The sequence below is a fragment of the Lathyrus oleraceus genome, chromosome 5, assembly GCF_024323335.1.
Source record: "Lathyrus oleraceus cultivar Zhongwan6 chromosome 5, CAAS_Psat_ZW6_1.0, whole genome shotgun sequence".
NCBI classification, from domain to species: Eukaryota; Viridiplantae; Streptophyta; class Magnoliopsida; order Fabales; family Fabaceae; genus Lathyrus; species Lathyrus oleraceus.
Genome location: NC_066583.1, coordinates 105,662,025 through 105,683,663, shown reverse-complemented (window position 1 = coordinate 105,683,663; position 21,639 = coordinate 105,662,025). Strand labels below are relative to the sequence as shown.

The 21,639-nt window shown below is 30.3% G+C and overlaps 1 pseudogene; it reads right to left on the bottom strand.

The window, feature by feature from the left end:
- Positions 1–453: 453 nt before the first annotated feature.
- LOC127079035 (uncharacterized) lies at positions 454–19,354 on the bottom strand (annotated as a pseudogene).
- Positions 19,355–21,639: the final 2,285 nt, after the last annotated feature.

Below are 21,639 nucleotides of genomic sequence, written 5' to 3'. Positions count from 1 at the left end.
CCATTGTATGAACGAACACATTTCAGCTTCTCGCATGTCTAGCTCTCAACCAAAGCATCAAATTCTTTGAATTTTTCCAACACTTGGTCTTTTGTCTTCAAGGCATAAACTCATAGTTTCCTGGAGCAATAATCAGTAAAGGCAACAAAATAAAGTGCACCACTAAAGGATTTTACCTTTAATGGACCACAAACATCATAATGTACCAATTGAAGCAACTTTGACTTCCTTGAGGGAGGATGTCTCTTGAAAGATACTCTAGCCTTTTTACCAGCCATGCAATGAGAACACTTATCCAAATCTATATTCTTTAATCCATGAAGAACATCCTTTTTGGGCAAAACATTCATCCCCTTTTTCACTAATATGACTAAGTCTTCGGTACCTTAAAGATGCTTCCATGTCGATAGCATTCACATTGTCCCAAGAAACCAAATCTTTTGTCCAATACAATTAAGGAAGCTTTTCCCCTCTAGCCACAACCAAGTTACCTTTGTTGAGTTTCCACTTTCCAGAACTAAAGTGATTATCATAACCACAATCATCTAGCATATGCACAAAGATCAAATTAAATCGGACACCTAAAGCATGTTTGACACCTCTAAGCAACAATTGCATTCCCATGTTGATTTTCAAACAAACATCACCAACACCAATAACTTAGATACACCATAATTACCCATCTTTAACGCTCCAAAATCACCAGAAGTATAAGATGTGAAGAAATCATTCGTTGGTGTAACACATAATGTAGCACCATTGTTAACTATCCATTTTCTCTCGTCTGATACAAGATTAATAGACTCATGATCACGGAGAATAACAATATCATCACTAGTAGCAGTAGTAACACGATCATCATCATGATTTTCATGGTCTCTTTGTTTAGACTTACCCTTCTTGCCTTTGTTATCTCTTTTCCATTGATAGTAATACTTCTATATGTGTCTTGTTTTATGACAATAATGACACTCCAGATTCTTGTATCGTGGCTTGGACTTTATTTTGCTATTCTTTCTACCACCTTTCGGTTCCATTTTATGACTTCTACTCCTATTTTCAGTGACAAGTACCTCAGGTTGAGATGAAAAACCATGTCCCTTCCTTCTTATCTCCTTCTCATCTCCTCATTAAGAATACCATCCTTAGTCGTTTCCAAAGAAACAACGCCTCTTGGAGCAGAACTTATGATAGAAACCCAAAACATCTCCCAAGAATATGGTAAAGATAGCAACAAAAATAGTCCCAAAAGTTCATCATTAAATTTAATACTCATTCCTGACATCTAATCAAGGAGCCCTTGAAATTCACTTAAGTGATCTGAAATGGAAGTCTACTCCTTATACTTCAAACTTATGAAGCTATTAAACAAGTACGATTTATTATTCCCTAATTTAGAGGCATACAAGGACTATATCTTCTCCCACTAAGTTTTTACATGTGTCTCATTAGCAATATGATTATAAACATTATCTTCTACATATTGTCGAATAAAACCACATACATGTTGATGTTTAAACTCCCATTCTTCATCAACACAGAATCCAACTTTATGGAACTAAAAACCAGTAAATACAATTTCTTCACAAATAGTAAGTCTTTCATATTTCCCTTCCATAAATAGTAATTAGAACAATTCAATAATACCATCTTCATCTTTCTATTTGACTCCAACATTCAAACAAGTAAAACATCCCTTAACCAAGAGCTTTAATGCCACTCTGATAGAAAATTAAGACACAATAATAGACCAATACGTAGAGGATATAAAATTCCTCAAACTTATAGGAACCTTGAGGATCAACGACAAATATAAGACGACAAGTCGAACAAATAAAAGCACAAAAGAACACCAATATTTTTAACGTGGAAAACCCATCAATATGAGAGTAAAATCCATGAGTCGTCCAAAATAAAGAAATAACTCCACTATAATAAATTAAGGGTACAAGAGAGTCTTAAAGTGATTCACAAACTATTGCTAACAACATCAAAACACAAAATAAACTAGCTTACAAATAAGAATAAAAAAGATGAAAATTTTCCCAAATATGCAGCTTCAGTGCGAAGCAGATAAATCTCACCCCACACTTTGTTTTGAAATTTTGAATGGTCAAAAGTTATATATATATATGTGCTATGAACCTTCCCTCCAAATTTGAGCTTGACCCGATAGTTAATGAATCGGGGATCGTTGATTTGGTGAGACTGATTGCAGAAAAATGGGAATGAGTATATCTCCTATTTTCTCTCTTTTGAATCCTTATTTTCTCTTTATATCTCTCAATACTAAATTGATCTTATCCACTTCAATAAGTGATATAAATGGGTTAATCATATTTGAGTCTTCCTCCACATAGGAAGGGAGCCCAAACCCAACACTTTGCACCATGCCTCCAACTTTGCTGAAGATAATAGTTCTTGGTTAAACTTGACCCACCATTTAATTGAATTTTTTTTAATTAACTAAGTTGGCGGGAAGTCTTTCCATAATAACTTTGATTAAAAAGTCCAAGAACTAATTCAGGTAATGCCAAAAACCTCACAAAATAATAATAGCACCTTGTGCGCCGGATAAGTAGTCACTAAGGTAAATTCATTGAAAGACTTAACAACATACTTTGGGAAAATGTCCAAAGTAGGTCCAACAAGTTAAAACCATTGAATGAACCAGTAAGGGAAGTTTAAGGATATATATTTGTTGAACCAAATGAACAAAGTATGGTTGAAAGGTTCAATAGCTAAGAAAATTGTCTAGACTTCCATATAATCAAAGTAATTAAATGTCTGTGGAGAGTAAGTTTGGAAGAAGGAGCGACCTTCTGCTAGAGGTTGGCCCCAATCAGAGGAGACCAAACTTTAATGATCTTAAATTTGGAAAACTTAATATTTGTTTTATCAACCTCATCATATTGATGAGTGAGAGAAATGGAGTGAGTATCAACTAAAATAAATTCATAAAACTTTCTGGTCTTTATTAATTATTTAGATAAGAAGAAAAATCCCAGAGGTTAAATTCTTGAGATAACCTGCAAAAGTGATACATCTGATAAACAATACATTGGCTCTAGAGGGATAATCGGTCTACCAAAATTTTAATAATAAAGGAAGTTTTTACCGAAGGAGAAGGAGTATAAAAAACTAATTTAGAACTTGGCTTAATCTGTGAGGATGAAGGGGTGGTAATCTTTTGCGTAAAAGCTAATGGTGATAATAAAGATGGTTTGTTTAGAGGTTTAGAGGGTGTAGGAGAAGTAATTTTGGTAATGAAATATGGTGATCCTAACACTATAGCTTTATTTTTCTTTAATGGGGCAATGGAGGACCATAGTCATCTCACGGATCACTCGGTTTCTTGATCATGTTTTCCCTGTAAAAATTCTCTTGTTAAAAAATCGGGTAAAGAGTTTTTAATACCTTCAATATGTTCTATCTCAAAATCAAAACAAGATAATAAAGATTGCCACCTGGAAAAAATATGTTTTTAAACTAAATTCTTAACGTCATATTTTAAAACGCTTTTAGCCGCTTTACAATCAGTGTTTAGAACAAATGATTTTGAAAACAAATCATGTTGAAATTTGGAAATGCATAAAACAATGGCTAAATTTTCTTTTTTAATAGTACTATAATTTAATTGGGCTGGAGACCAAGTTCCTTAATAATATCTAACAACTTGTTCCTATTCTGTGTCCGGAAGTATCTGCTTTATTATACCACCAAACCCTAAGTCTAAGGCATCTATTTCAACAATAAGGTTTTCCCTAGGATAAGGAACTCCTAGGTAAGGTAACTTCTTGACCAATTGTTTTAATTTTCTAACACTCTCAATCAAGGAATCATCCCAAGGCGAGGGATTTTTCCTAAGTCTTTTAAATAAGGGTAAACATATAGTTCTAAGATTAGGGATAAAATTAGAAATGTAATTAAGACATCCTAAAAACCTTTGTAGTTGGGGTTTGTCTTTTAATTCAGATGGAAACTTATTAACAAAGGATCTGCTAATAGGGGTATACATACCCTGGCTAATATCAAAACCTAAAAATGTAATCTTACTCTGAAATAAATTAAGTTTCTTTTTAGATAGAACTAAACCATTATTCTTAATTAAATTACAAAATTGATTAAGGTGTTACATATGCCGATTAATGGAGTCTGAGAAGACTAACATGTCATCAAGGTATACTATAGTAAAATGAGAGTAATAATTGAAAATAGTATTCATAATATTTTGAAATTCAAAAGGGTCATTCTTGAGCCCAAGAGGTAAAACATTTCATTCATAGTGCTTGAAGGGTACTACAAAAGCATTTTTATACTTATCATCTTCTTCTAATTGAATTTGAATTTGATAGTATTCTGATTTAAGTTCGAATTTTGAAAATATACTTTTATGGTGTAGTCTACTAATTAAATATTTCTTATTAGGGATAGGGTATCTAACCCACTATAAATCCTTATTGAGAGGCTTGTAATTAATCACAAGGAGAAGACTGCCTCGTTCTAACTCAGCTCCGTTAACAACATAAAAAGCAGAGCAACTCCAAGTGACTTGCTTGGTCTAATTAAATCTTTTTCTAGATAATCATTTATTTCTTTTTTGCAATAATCTAAATGTTATTTATTCATTTGTATTGGTTTAGCCGTAATAGGGATATATTTTTCTTTGAAACCAGGTTCATAGGGTAAAGATATAATGTGAGTCTTTCTTTTCCAAAAAGCATTAGGTTGTTCTGAACAAAGATGTTAAACAAACCTATCTTTCATAATTTTAATTTTCTCTTGAATACCAGATGAAAGTAATTGTTCTTCAATTATTTTAAAATGAATTTCCTTACTAATGAAGTTAATGTGTTTCCTTTTAATGTTAATAAGATTAATAAAAGAAATTCCTTTACTTTGGATAAAGTTAAGATCTCTAACTTTTGGTTGATCTAAAAGTTTAAATTTTATCTCATGATCTATGGATTTGGTAGTAATAGGTATGTTATCGACGAAGAAATGATATAGAAGAGTTAGGAACGGGGTTCCTAGAGTAATATCTTCTTGAATATTTTTGACTAAAAGAAAAGAAGTTTTGTAACAAACATGATCTTTATGGATCTTGGTGTTAAATAACTTATATGAAATATGTAGTCTATTACCATTAACCCATCTTAAGGATTTTTTAGTTTTTTCATAATATTAGGTTGATATTAATCCTTCTTGGGTGCAATTTAAATCCGCACCAGAATCTATTAAAGCAATTAATTCAAAAAATTTATCTTGTATTATGAATTTTACTTTATTATACCATTTAAGTGATATCATATTTTCTATTTTATTGATATAATGGTCTTCACTAGTAGTCACAATAATTTATTTATTTCCTTCATCATGTGTAAAAAAATTATCTCACGGCCTAAGGCTTTAGTAGTAATAGCTATGTTATCGACGAAAAAGGGATATTGAAGAGCTAGGAACGGGGTTCCTAGAATAATAGCTTTTGAATATTTTTGACTAAAAGAAAAGAAGTTTTGTAACAAACCTGATCTTTACAGATCTTGGCATTAGGTAGCTTATACGAAACATGTAGTATGTTACCGTTAGTTCCTCTTAAGGATTCTTTAGTTTTTTTTATAATATTGGGTTGATATTAATCCTTCTTGGATGCAATTTAAATCCGTACCATAATCTATTAAAGCAATTAATTCAAAAATTTGGTCTAGTATTATGAGTTTTACTTTACTATATCATTTATGTGATATCATCTTTTCTATTTTATTGATATAAGGATCTTCATCAGTAGTGACAATAATTTCTTTATTGCCTTCATCATGTGTAACACTAGGCGAAGTTATATTTTGGCTTTGAATAATCATATGACCTTGCGTTTCCAAAAGTTTAAGCTCTAAATCATTATCCCGGGTTTTTAAACTTTGAATTTCTTTCTTTAAATTCTTAATTTCTTCTTGGAAATCCTTCACCGAAACATCATTTTCAAGGGTGTTTTTTTTTAAATAAATTCATGACATCCTTAAATTCTATTGCATCAACATTTCTTTTATCAAGATCATTTTCGTAAATAATGTTTTTAATCTGTCTCATGAAAGCATTCTTTCTATCAGATTCTTCCATTTTGTCTAATATTCCTATTAGGGTATTAGCCTTATGGTTGGTTAGCACATTATTTTTTTTATCACAGTTGCAAAAATCTATTCCTAAGCATTCGTCAGAATCTGAATAAGAATCTCCACAATTATTAATCTGGTTAATATCTTCACAAGACGATTCTTCCTCAGAAGAAGAACGGTATTCTTCATCAGAATTAAGTAAGATATTTTTTAAGGTAGTTATAAGACTATCCTTTAATTCATTATAAATATCTAGATTTTCGAATTGATTAATATTTTCTCGAACTTTACACTTATTAGCATAGTGGTCGAAACATCCATGTTTATAACATTTAACATCTTTGTCGTTAGACTTGGTAAACGGATTCTTGTAGGATTTTTTACCATATTTTTTCTTGTAAGGTGCTTTGTAAAATTCAGAATTTTCTTTATAAGATTTTTTCTTGTGGTAACGAAAGTTATTTCTTCCTTTACTAACAGTTTTCTTATTCTTAGGGTTACTGGGAGTTTTAAGAGGGGTAGCTCCATATTACTCGCAGAAGGAACTCATCTCGCGCCTATTGTTTATTTTCTCATTTTTAATTTTATTCTGGAGTTTATAATCAGTACATATTTGTATTCCCATTTCTATAATAAAATTAAACAATTCACCTATAGTTAAAAACTGATAAGGAATATTTCCATTAAAATTTTGTTGAATGTTTTTCTTAACTTTTTCAGCAAATAATCTAGGTAGGCCACTAATAAATCTTTATTTCCGATAATCCGCAGATTCGTCAGATCCAAGCCAGAGTTTAGAGAGAAACATATATATGTACCACCTATAATCTGACATGGATGGGCAATAGAGGTTTAATAATTAATCGTCTGCTCTTTGCTATAATTTAAGAGGTTCTCCTACAAAGAACTTGGTAATGGCCTATAAGATGGTAGTAACATGAACGACTTCATTAGATTCAGTTTTAACAACTATATCAATTTGATATCTATCTTCAGGACTTAGGAGATTATTCCACCATCCCTTTAATTGACCGTAAATCCCATAACAAGAATATATTTGGTTTGTTTATCGGAGTTTCCTTTAAGTTTAAAGACGATATCCGTCATGGTCATATTTTGTATAATATCTAAAACTTACTGCTCAGAAGCTCCATCAATATTCCATTCCACAATGGAATTTTTTTTAATAGCTATTTTCTATAAAGCTATTTCTTTCTTCAAATTGCACATTTGCAAATGAAGGTCTAGGGTAATAGTTTTGGGGATTTTTCTCCTAATTTGCTAACCATATTATCAAATTCATCTTCACGAGATAAGGTATTTATTTCTCTAAAAGAACTTCCTGCATTCAATGTTTTTAACTTTTCAACTAATTCGTCTATTTTGTGGTTAGGGTCACAACCTAAGCTCATACCTTTTAACTCTTGGGTAGAAGGTTGGGTAGAAGGTGTATGGTAATGGTAAATAAGACATATATGATCTAATTTGTAGACTTTAAGATCTCTAGGGTGAGAGACATAATTTTCTATTTTGTCTAACTGTTAAGCAATAGTGTGCAGTATCTTGTTCGAGTAATTCATCTGATTGTGTAAATTATTAATATCTTTTCATTGTTCTATGAGATTGTTAATAGATTTAAAGGGAGAAGCTTCTATCTCTATATTTTTTTTAGAAGGTGTAATTTTTATGATTTCTAAAGGAGGATGGATAAAATCTATGATCTCTTTCTTGATAGTCTTCCACTTGATATTAATTCTAACGTTTGCATCTAAGTATGTTTTAGTAGCAAAACAATTATCTATTCTTTCTTCTAAACAAAATAATTCAAATCAGATAAAGAAATAAACATTGATCTTATGTTGTTCTATGAGCAATAGGTGTTGTAGGGTTTGGTTAGAAGGTACAATGGAAGCCATATATTTTGTTATTACACAAGTGTTGGGTAGTAGACTCTGAAGTATTGGTACTTTTAAAATGATGAAGTACCGGTACCGGGTACTCGTACCGTACTCGTGGTACTTCATTTTTTCTCATTATTCGATTTTGAATGAAATTTGTAGTTTTCTCAAATATCGATTTAGTATATTTATGTGTTTTAATTTTTTTATTATTGTATCTTTAACATTATTTTTTGTTTTTTTCAATTTTTAATAGTGGTGTTTTTTATGAAACTAATAATTTAGTTTTATACTCATATATTTTATAGAATTTTTTTATTTCTTATTAACGTACCCGTATCTTGATTTTTTTTTAAATACCGTATCATGTACCGGTACCAGTACCCGCACCGGGTAACCGTACCCGTACCTATGCATCATAGGTAGTAGAAGATCCTTAATGTTGAGGTGCAAGCGTTATTGGTCGGACTTCCACTTTGCTGAAAAGCATGTATCAAGAACAGTGTGTTTCTCTTACTCTTTGCAAGTACTGGAATATTGAGATCCAGTATTTTTACCATTATGTCAACCTTTTGAAGCTCGTCAAAACCTTCATGTCCAATGAGTAAGTGATCTCTATACATGATTTTTTTTTAAAAAGGTAATATGTACAAAGATTTTCTCATAAAGATGGAAGCGAATACATCAAAAAGTGTAGGTACCTAAATATAAGAGTCAGGAAAAAACATTATTTATTTGCAAATAGTAATTAGTAGTAACCGACATTGCAGTGAGTGATGAAGCGTGATCATGCACAGCATATATAGAAGTGAAAGGTGATATGGCAGTATCTGGTGAACCTGATCAGAAGGTTTTTGTACATACGTACGATTTAAAAGGAAAGTTGATTTTGAGGAAAAGGACTGACATATATGGGACTGAGGTTATGTCTATAAGCCACCCTTATAAAAGGTAATGTCATTGTTAGGTATATGGATCGATCTATGGGGCAGCATATATGTCATCTTCGCCAACTTTAGCTCCTTAGTTCATGTCTGTTATTACTATATTATAAACCTTCCATTCATTCAGCCTCATCTATAGGGCAATATATATATATATATATATATATATATATATATATATATATATATATATATATATATATATATATATATATATATATATAAGTCTTGTAGATATAATCTTACTAAAACATATTTTTACGCTAGAGCTAAATATTTGGAGTCTCATTCAAAAGATGCGGATGATAGCTGTGGTCGAATAGTAGTTTTTCAAGGCTAATGCTAATCAAGAGTGTAATCGTTTCGGTTTGAATTATTTTTTGTTAAAAAATTATCCGAATCAATGATATCTCAATCGATTTGATTTATTTTGGTTTTTAGTGTTTTTTTTTAAAATAGAATCAAATCAAATTAATCGGTTTGATTCGATTTGATTTAGTTTGGTTGATCGGTTTACAACACTTTTTTTCTAAACATTATATTTATCCGTGCATTATTTGCTATCATATTTTTCGATATATTTTATGTTATTATTTTTTTAAATAATATATTTTATGCTCTATTTTTCAAATAAATTACGAGTTATTCTTAATTCATACGAAGCATTGACATAATTTTCATACGTCACGAAATAAGTTCATCGTCGAATACAAAAGTTGACAGTTGTCATGATAAGATTGAGAATGAATTTGAAAGCTTAACAAATAAAACACAACAATAAAAACAAAAGATTTCAATACATATAAATTAACATGTTTTACACCTCAAACACACATCAAAATTATTTTGTAACAAGATTAGAAGAAATTTGTTGAAGAAGAAACATAAAAGATAAAAAAAAAAAGATAAAACTAACGAAGAGAATTTGAACACAAATAATGCAAACATAACCTATAAGATTGACGGTGGCGAGAGAAATAGTGGTGACAGATAGTCAAAGTTTGGTGAGAACAAGTTTTTATGGTTTATAATTTCTATTTTTTATGTTTGGAGTTTGATTTTGACTACATATTTTGTTCAAAGAAAGAAAGTGTAAAAAATGGAGAAGTGTTGGATCGATACAAATTTTGAGCTTAATAATGAGTTAAATAAAGTATTAAGTAGATAGTTATAGTCATCGTGTCAGTTCATCGGTTTGACGGATCCTAAAAACTAAAATCGAGAACTGAACCAAACCACATCAGTTTTAATTTATTTGGGTTGGTTTTTGAACCAAACTAAAAATTATCGATTTTTTCCAATTTTATTTAGTTTAGATTATTAGTTCAATTGATTTTTCTGATCTGCTTACACGCCTAATGCTAACATGTATTTCAAGGGTATAAGTTAATTAGCTATTTGTAGAAACATTCTATTAGAATCTGTGCATTCAATTTTTTAAAATTTTAAACATTACAATTTTATTCAATTCAAATATTATATATATATATATATATATATATATATATATATATATATATATATATATATATATATATATATATATATATATATATATAATTTTGAAACTTTAATTCATTCAAATAATAAGACGAAACTACAGTTGTCCTCCCGTCTTCTTAGTATGCACACTTGGCTAAATTGCATAAACAAATGTGATATTCATTGTTATTATTTGTGTTTCTTTTCTCTTTTGCTGATCAAATGCCGATTAAATTTGGTGTGAAATTTGAAGTGTCAAGATTCTACGAAACAAACAATTTTATATATGATAAATAAGTTAAGTATTTGTTGGATCGACAAAGTTCATAGACAATGTTGGGTAAAGAAAAACTGGTAGACACTACGAATGTTGATTGAATATGTGCCTCCAAAATTTATTTCTCCGCAAAGGAATCAATCTTTCCATGTTTCCAAAGGTTATTTCCAAGATGAGTCTCTGTTGTATAAGAATTATGCTAACCAATTGTTGAGAAAGTTTGTTGTTGAGCAGGAGATGCAGATCCCGTCATCTTGCCATGCATCACCATATGGAGGACACTTTGAAGGAATCATAACATGAGAAAAGGTATTACAATTTGGTTATTATTGGCCCTCTTTATTTAAATATGTTCATAAATTTGTTAAAATGTGTCGTAGATAAAGAGTGAAAAATATCTCCATTAAATAAGAAATATCACTCATGCGTATTTTAGAAATTAAATTGCTTAATGTATGAAGTATTGATTTCCCAGGGTCATTTCCTCAATATTTTAGCAACCTTTACATTCTTATGGTTATGGATTATGTGTCAAAGTGGATGATGGTTGTGGCATCATTGGCAAATGATGCCAAAGTGGTAACTAAAATTTTAATTAAAACATTTTCACAAGATTTGGGACACCTAGAGAAATAATCACTGATGAGGGATATCATTTATGTAACAATTTTTTTAGGATCTAAGGGCAAAATATGGTGTTATAACACAAATGAAGTGGCTAAACCATCATAATATAGTGGCTAAACCGAAATGAAGAAGGTTGTAGTATTTCGGAGGCAGGAGAATATCGTAGGATTCTAATTATAGTCTGTCGTTGCATAAAGTTAGTCAAAGAATTGGATTAAAATAAGTGAAATATGAGTCAAAATGAAGAAGAAAGACCAAAGAATGAGGGGAAAATAACTAAATGTAAAGATTATGGACTTAGTGAAAATTTGAGTGAAAAAAGAGAAAAAAGAGTGCATCTTCAGAAATGATCACATGCACCATCGCGCGCGATAGGGCTATAAAAGTTGTATCGCGCATGCGATGGTCCCTTTTTCTGGACTTTTCTGACGCGTTCTGGTCTATTCTGAAGCAAATAAAACGGGAATTTTTGCACTTTCACCAGGGTTACGATTTAGATAGAGAAAAACACGATTTGGCGAGCACCAAGGATAATTTTTAGGGCATTTGAAGTCATTGAAGAACATTACTTCAAGGGAATTTATATGTTATTTTCATCTATCAATTATGATATTGTTATTTGAATTATGAGTAACTAAGCTCCTTTAGGTTAGGTTGTGTTATGATGAATCTATTTCAATATTGTTGGATTCTATGTTGATTTGAATTTGTATGAACCTTTTGATCTATAATGTCATTTGATTGTTTATTGTTCTTAGTGCTTTTTATGTGAGATACTATTTTAATATGGTTTTGGGCATATAGGGAATACTGACCATTAGTCTATGTGTTAGACCTAAGGCGATTGTTGTACTTACGCTGGTTGAATAGGAATAAGAGACCCCGAGTAGTGGCATAGAGAATTAACGTTATATACTTCGCCTAACCTTGCTTACGCTAGCAGACTAGGGATATAAAACTCTGAGTAGTGGTTGGTGAGTTATTTTGTGAGGGATCGACTATAACAGTTTTGTTAATTCACCGTGAGGTTATAGTGAGAAGATCATTCATACAGGGCATCAAACATCGACAATAGAGGAATATGGGATTCTAAAACATAATTTGACCGTTTTCGTGACTCTGTTTAATCGCTTATTTACTTTTCGCACTAAAACTCAAAAATCCCCCTTTTTACTAGTTTTTATACATTGAACACATTTTATCTTGCTTGAAGGCAGTACCTGTGATTCGATCTTCTTATTACTGTGAAATTATCGATACACTTGTCGAGAAGTCATCAAGTTTTTGGCATCTTTGTCAGGGACTGTTGATTTTTTAACAAGGCGACGCTTGTGCAACGTTTAATTTATTTTATTTTATCTTTATTTTTGTTTTCAATTGTAAATATTTTTATTTGCAAATATTTTTTTTTCTTCTTAATTTTTCTTTTCTATTTCTTTCTCTTTTTAGCTTTATTTTTCTTTAAATTTTCTATCTAGTGTAGTGCTACTAATGTATTTTTCTTTTTATTTGTATGCAAGGTCAAGACAATCATGCAAGATGATGTCTATGTTACCTTTGCAAAGTTTGAAGCTTATGTAAAGGAACTTGCAGCAAAAACGCTTATTCTGGAAAATGCTAGAAATTATTCAGAACTAGAACCTTACACTGATCATTCATTGGAGGAGGATTCATCATCTCAACTTGAAGAAACTTTGACTCAGTTTATAAAGATGACTCAACTCAATTTTGAGAAAATCAACAGGCATCAAGAAATCGTGCGACGAAGATGGAAACATCTTGCGATAATTTAGAGATGCAACTTGGTCAAATATCCAGCCAATTAGCATTAAAACTGAGATCTAATGGGGATTTCTATAAAAATATATTAGATAGTCCTAGAGATGCGGAATTTGAAAGAGAAATCAAACAAGAATGTGAGGTCGTTGATGAAGGGGGAGTTGAAAAAGAGAAAGAAGAAGAAAAGTGCACACCATTTGATAAATAAATATAAGCAAGAATAGAAGAAGCGGAGGTGAAAATTATATGTGGGAAAATAACAATAATGCAATATGAAGATTATATAGTTTTAAATGAAGCTCCAAATTTAATCATTCATTTAGACATAGATTGTAACACCCCAAATTCAATTATTTAATTTAATTGAATTATTTAGGATCTTATTTGAATTGATTGACATTTTAAATTGTTTTATGGTGTGGTTGGGGGGTAATTGTCCTTGAAGTAGGGGTATAGGGAGAGTGTGAGCTTGGCATTTGTGTTTAGAATTATTAAGAATTTTAATTGATTATTGGAATAACATTTTTATTTGAATTAATTAATTAAATAATGAGAAAATAGGATGTGTAGAGGAATTGAAGGCAAGGTTGGAAATAAGGAAAATATGGAGGATAAGAAAGAGATGCAATGATAAGTTGGAGGGTAAAAGGGGAAAAGTCTATTTTGGAAGGAAATAGGTATTGGCATAAAACAAGGAATTTGAGAACCTAGAGAGTCAGTACGTATTTTGGAGAGTTGGAACCAAAAACGCAAAGAGGGAGAGCAAAGGCTTAAGGTTGAGGAGAACTCTAGGGTCAAAGGGCTTTTGTTGGAAATCAGGTAAGGGAGAGATGTGCTTCTCTAATGGGTGTTAAAGTATGTGGGATAGATGGAGGAACCTTTAACCTCCTTAGGATTGGATGTTGTAAATCTCAATTTTGATGTTTGTGTTATAATTATTGATTGTATGATGAAATTGGTGTGATCATGTGATGTCATATGTTTTATTTTTATGTTGTTGATCATGTGATGCCATTGATTGATGTTTGAAAGTATTAAACTTGATGTTGTTATTGGTAATTTAGAGATGATGAGTATGATGATGTGTTGTAATATGATGTTGATTCATGAAAACTATAGAGTAGATGATGAATTAGGAAGCTATAACCATGAGAAATTATATTTTATTTTATGGATTTTTGTAGAATACGTTTTTGGCATATGAGAGGGTGTTGGATGGTTTAAAAACTGATTTTTGGGAAACTTTTGTAGTATGAGTCGACCTATGTAAGTCATGTGTCGACACATGCAGGTGGCACATATAACAGAATGTACATGCTTTAAAAACGAATCACATATGTCGACCTGTAACTGATATGTGTCGTCACATATGCAAAATTTTCTTCTATGTGTCGACCTATGGATCGTATGTGTCGGCACATAAACTGTCTTTTCACTTAAAAACTTATTTTTCAAGCATGAAACGTTTTCTAACTTATTTCAAAATGCTTATAGGCTTCCTAATGTTAAGTTACACTCATGATAGTCAATTGTCAACTGTAGAGAAGTTTATGATGACTTGTCTGATTAGTTAGTGAATCGTTACATTGAATACGATAATCTATTTTTGTTTTTGGTAAAGTGATATGAATGAATGTTGTGGAACCGTGTATGATGAGTTTTTATTGTTTGGTGATATTATTGACATTATAACCTGAATTGATGATTACATGATGAATGATGTGATACATAAATGGTGAGACGTGTGTAGAGATCCTTTTGGTGATCCTTGTTGTGTTAATGCCTGTTAATTGAGAGTCATGCATCATAGTGTATGGACTTTGGTCTATTATTGGTGAGCCTCGGTCATATGGTGATGGTTCGGGTACAAGTAGTTATTTCCTATTTTGGGGGATTAGTGAAGCGTTACCTATGGCGTTGATAGTGATTTGGTGTCCTCCAGTTCCAAGAGGGAATCTAATCCTATGATGGGGATGGATGAGCAAAATGAACCTGAGTGTTCATATTTGGTACCATATGCATGTCGAGTTGGTATTGAGTATATTTCATAAGTGTACATTTGTATTGATTATTATTGATGCGTTTTTAGATAAGAATACTTAGTATGTTTGTTATTATTTTCTTATTATTGTTTTATATATTTATTTTTGTTCTTTCTTTTATTTCCTTTAGTTTTTTTAATTATTTTATCTCTTGTGTTGATAGTGTAAACCCTCCCTTACATTTCCTTTTATTGTTCTTTGTTTTATTATTTTTTTATTTTAATTTCTCAACATTATTCAAACCTTTGATCTCGATTATATCATCTTGATGTTATTTTTATGCCATTTCATTTTGCTACTTTATTTAATTTTTTTAGGATTATGATTTGATTTTCTTCTTACATTTTCAATTTCTTGCAATCCTAACTACTAACTGCTAACATCTAACATCTAACTTCTATTTCATTTTAATTCAATTCCGTTCTTCATTTTTTTGTTTGAGCTTGAGCAATTGCTTGGTTGATGAGATCTTCAACATTTCAAATCATTGATAGATGGTCCCTTGGTTGATTAAATCTTCTCTAATTCGATATGTCGATAGATGGTCATTTGACCATATTTTGGACACTTTGAGTTAGTGATAGATCATCCCTTGATGTAGCATATGTTTGAGTCCTTTGACTTGTTGATAGATAATCTCAATGTGATTGTTTGAGTTTGTTTTCTAACATCTCCTTCTTCAGTTATGGTGTAGCATATGTTTCATTTATATTTTGCAATTTATCTTATGCATTCTAACTCTCATCCATCATCATTATCAGTTACTTCATACATTTTACCTATGTCATGTTGTTTTTCTTCTACTTTGTTATTTCATTTCTTGTTATCTAGTCCATGAAGAAAATAACAAAAACATGATAAAAATAAAAAGGCCAAAAAGAGTAATCCTTGGGACCTAATGTCAGATATAGGGGACTTGTGTTGGACCTTGGACATTTTGATTGATATATGCTTCACTTGGAGTATCATCATTAACTTGTAATCTTTTATTACAAGATTGACATTTATGGCACTATCCTAGAAAGACATGTATTGATTCCATTATTCACATGTTTAGTTTAGGCCACTTTACACACACAAGGCTTTCTCTTGGGTTACCTTACAACGAGACCCTTTATTTCTCTCATTATCTCCCTTGCAATTTTCTTGTATCACTTTCCCCTTTTTGGTGTATTTTGTTTCTTGCTTCCCTTTGTCTGTTATTGCTCGTTAGCCAACTTTATGAGCTAGGATCGTCACAGTTTATTTTCAAAACAATTAACAAACCCTTGATCCAATGTCAAGTGGCATTTTCTCAATCAAAAATCAAAACATAATAAATATGATTAGGATTGCGCACCACGAGCCTTAAGCAGTGGAGAAGGAATGAGAATGGAGTTTTCCTACCCTCATTCTGAGTATTTTGGACACGAGACGCTTGGTTCGCTCGTTTGAGATATTCACATTCACTCATAGTCTTTAGCGTAATCCAAAATAAAAAACAATCTCTTTTCAAAACTCTAAAAACAACATCAACTCATCAAACTCTTTTTGCGCCTTAGGGCATCATCCCGAAAACCCTTTTTCAAGGTAAAATCAACCAACAAACAATCATTTTCTACTCCGAACTATGGAGCTCTGATTCCTCATTTAACAATGAGGATACGTAGGTACAAGGGCCTCATCCCTTGGCGAGCACACTAGTAAAAAACCTCATCTTTTTCCCTTTTAGCAAGTAAACCATAAGCTAACATTCAATCGCAAATATAACTAAAAAGTTCTCGTCGTGTACAATGGACGTGATGTGTGCTAATACCTTCCTTTTGCATAATCGACTCTCGAACCCCGATTATTGTTGCGACGACCATTTTCTTTTTCAAATGTTTTATCGATATTTTCCTATTCCTTCATTGGAATAAATAAAGTTCGGTGGCGACTTTGTTCGAATAATTTTTTCGTGACCATCACGAAGGATCATATTTTTTGAGATGCGACAATCACATTTTCCCAAAATCCACTATGAAAAACTCTTTCTCTCTTCAATGTCTGAATGTATACCTTCGATTAGAAGTCTCATGTTAGTGTTCAATGTAAGCACTTCATAAAAACTCCATAGAAGAGAAGAATTTATAGTAGAATGAACAACTTGTTGTCTTATTCCTTTAGGTATAATAGGAAGAATCTGACGAAAACCTCCATCCAACACAACTTACTTTCCACCAAATGGAATATTTTTTACTCTCACTATATCCTTCAAATTACGATTAGCAGCTTCAAAATAATGTTTGTGCATCATAGGTGCTTCATCCCATATGATTAGGTTTGCACGACGTATTAAATTAGCTAAAGGGTCTTTTGGAGTTATTTCACACGTCGAATATTCATTAACATTTAATGGGATTCTGAACCTCGAGTGTGCGATTCTTACCCTAGGAATTAGCAATACAGCTATCCCACTTGATGTTATTGTTAGGACAATCTCACCTTTCAACCTCAATACTGTAGACATTGCTTTCCAAATATAAGTCTTGTCAGTTCCCCTATGTTCAGTTGTCATTGTTGACATCAATTTATAATGCTCATCATCTAAAGATTCTCTATCATAGTTCAACTCATCATAAATAAATCGATTTTGTCTCTTTCGTAACACTGGCTGAGGCATGTCTGGATAATTTTCTAAGCTCTCATTATTGCTTTGCAACAAAATTTCAATTTCAGCCAAAGCATAATTCTTCAATTGATCCGAAGTCAAGACCAAATACGCACAAATTTGAAGAACATATAATTAGAATTTATAATTAAGACAAAATAATTAAAGAATAAAAAATGTATAAATTATCATCAAAATGCAAAAGTAGTCTTTGTCTGTGTAGAATATCGTCACTCAAATGCTCTCATGTGTTACTCCAAACAAAATATGGTCGATACAATTGATTAGAAACCAACAAAATTGCAAATAGTCTACTTAAAACGCTATCGGTACCCCAATGGTTTGCCTCAATAATGCAAAACATGCATCTTCGAAAGTGTTGTATTTTACATTATTAACTGTTTTGATGTCATCATAATATGTAGGACCTTTCACACGATTCAATAAAGTCCTCAAATAGAACATTTGACCGGACCCAGGTGCCACAAAATGGAGTCTTCCAATTGAAAAAACCCTTTGACGTGGAGCCCATTGATGCTCGCTTTCTTTCCATACAAACTTTGTTGGGAACTTGTTGTATGCAAGGTTCCGTGCTTTGACATATTTTTTGTCAGCATCAATCCATGCCAAAAAAATTGGTGCTCCCAATATATGGTTTACTTACAACCTGTTCAATTGAAGCATCATAAAAAAAACGTACTACTCATCCTTAAGGTGAAAATTCAACCTTTCAACGGTTGGTTCTCTATAATTAATATCAAATATAAATATCCTCCAAGCAGCTTCACATGCTGATAAATATCTACAATCATAGTACATCTTTATTTCATCAAAAATCTGAGAATTATCACTATCATCAGCACCCTTGTAAAATCCAACAATAACACGATCATGCCATTTGTTGACATATTTAAAAAGATACGTTATAGACCGCGATTGATTGCACCATTCCACATTAATATGAGCATTATACTTCAACAACAAATGTTTGTTATATGGAACCACAAATCTATGGTCAAGGTAAACTCTTTGGTCAATACAACACGAAAAAATATATTAAATCACAAAGGAACAAAAACATATTTTAATAAGTTTCAATGAAAAAATATAAGATCAAGGATAAAAAATATATACAAACACTCCAAAATTAACATCAGAGGACATCAACGCTTTCGTAAAATTAAAAGTAACCACTTTTGGTACAGGATAGTCAAAAAGAGAAGCAGAAAAATAAGTAGCACTTGATGAGGTAGCTGCAAGAGGTTTTCTAACCAAACGCTGTTTAATTGGAGGAATAGAGGTAGGATACTCAATTTCTTCGCCAAACCTACTTGTAACCATTATAGTTAAAAGGTCCTTCTTTATATATCTGAAGGTAACCCAAACACCAAACTTTATGTCGTAAACATCTCTCAATCCGATCCAACCATCATTAAAATATAACTCTTCATTTTTCTTTATGACTTGTACCTCAAACTCATTATCGTTTGGATCCCAAAGAGTCACATATGATGCAATCTCGTCTCCAAATTCTTTAGCGAAACATGAAGGAAGTTTTTGCATTATTTGTGTTTCATAAAATGCAATTAGTTAGAAAATAGTGAAATCAAACAGATTAGGCAAACACAATGAGAAAAAAAAACAAAATGCAAATAACTTGTATTTGCAACCAGAATCGATTTATTGGAGAAGATACGCATCACTTACGATATGGTTGTAAAACTCCATATGATATGTTTTCATTCTTGTAAGCAAATTAGTTATTTGAGTGTTGTACTCATCGTCAATAGCATTTGCAACTTTCATATCGAGAAACTTTCCAATAACTTTCAAAGGGTTGTCTGAATTCATTGGATTTCTTTAAGTAATTTATGTCCTTTTGTTAAAAAATATAGGTGATGGAGAGGTAATTGTAAATGTGTGGCAAATTATTGATTTATAAAGAGGAGAATTGAGAATCATTTATTGTCATGTTATCTATCAAACCTATATAAGTACACTTATACACCTATATAACTTATCATGTAAGGTTATTTTAAGAAGTTATGTATGCAAGTCCTTGCATATGATTGTGTTAAGTTAACTACCTAAGCAAGGAAGTCTTATTTCTTGCATGTGATTCTACATGCAAAATTCCATCTAATTGTTTGTATCACTAAAAAATTATCATATAATATTTAGTGTAAAATTTTAAAAAGAATATGTTAATAAAAAAAAATTATATTAGTTGTTTTTTCATATCAAAACAAAAATAATTTAATGCCTTTGATTTAATGAAAAATAAAAATATATATTTTAACACAATAAAAACTAAAGCGTAAAAATAAAGTAAGGTTTCAATACATTTTTTTTGAAAATTTTATTGAGTTATTATTAATAAGTGTTTTGGTGTAACTTTTTAAAAAAAATATATTAATATAATTATTTATATTAGTTTTTTTTCATATCAAAATAGAAATAATTTAATGTATTTCATTTAATGAAACCTAATAATATATATTTTTAACACAATAAAAAATAAAGTGTAAAAATAAAGTAAGATTTCAATACCTTTTCTTTGAAAATTTGATTGAGTTATATTATTAACAAGTGTTTTGATGTAAAACAAATTTAAAGAATATATTAATATAATTTTTTACACTAATTGTTTTTCCATATTAAAATAGAAATAATTTAATTTCTTTCATTTAATTAAAAGTAATTTGATTGAGTTATTATTAACAAATGTTTTGATGTAAAATTTTTTTAAAGAATATATTAATATAATTTTTTACACACACGCACATACATACATACATACATATATATATATATATATATATATATATATATATATATATATATATATATATATATATATATATATATATATATATATATATATATATATATATATATATATATATATATATATATATATATATATATAAAGTAAGGTCTCAATACCTTTTCTTTGAAAATTTTATTGAGTTATTATTAATAAGTGTTTTGGTGTAAATTATTTGTAAAGAATATACTAATATAATTTTTTTATATAGGTTCTGTTTTTCTCTGAAAATTTATAAATAATTTTAAAAAATAAAGTGTAAAAATTATTTAAATTATTTTTTATATATTAAGAATACAATTCAAATTAATAAACAAATATTATAATTACTTAAAAACTTATTTATATAAGCTTTTGGCTTATAAACATTTATTTGTAACAAAATTTAACAATTTAATTAGAAATAATATAAATGTCATTAATGTAAGAACTTTTGATTTATAGATACATAGTGAGTTACTTTTGATTTAACAATTTAATTACAATTAAGTTATCATAGTGAGTTACTTTAAGAAGCTATGCATGCAAGCCCTTGCATGTGATTGTGATGTCATCTCCAAAACCTATATAAGTACACTATACATTTATATACACTTATATACATAGGCTTAAGGAGGGAAATTTGGCTTTCTAGCCTTTGCTATCTGACCTTGTTCCTTTTAGTATAATAAATATTTCTTTTTAACATTAAATAATTAAATATTGACGAGAGTGGAAACAACATTAACAATATTACGTGAGATAAATTTTAAAAATAGAAAAATATTTTATTCAAGATCAATGTTAGAAGAATAACACGTAATTAAAATTATTTTTCTGTCTTGTAATTCGTCCAAAAGAATTATGTTTATAAATGTATGGAACTGTTGTATGTGAATTAGGTTTTGGATAAATTTAATGAATAAATCTTTTTATACTTAAATATGTGTATCATACCCTCGTTCATGAGTCTAACCGAATGAATTAGTTTATCCTTTGATTATATTCCAAAATCGAAGGATTAAATGATTTTTTTTAAGAA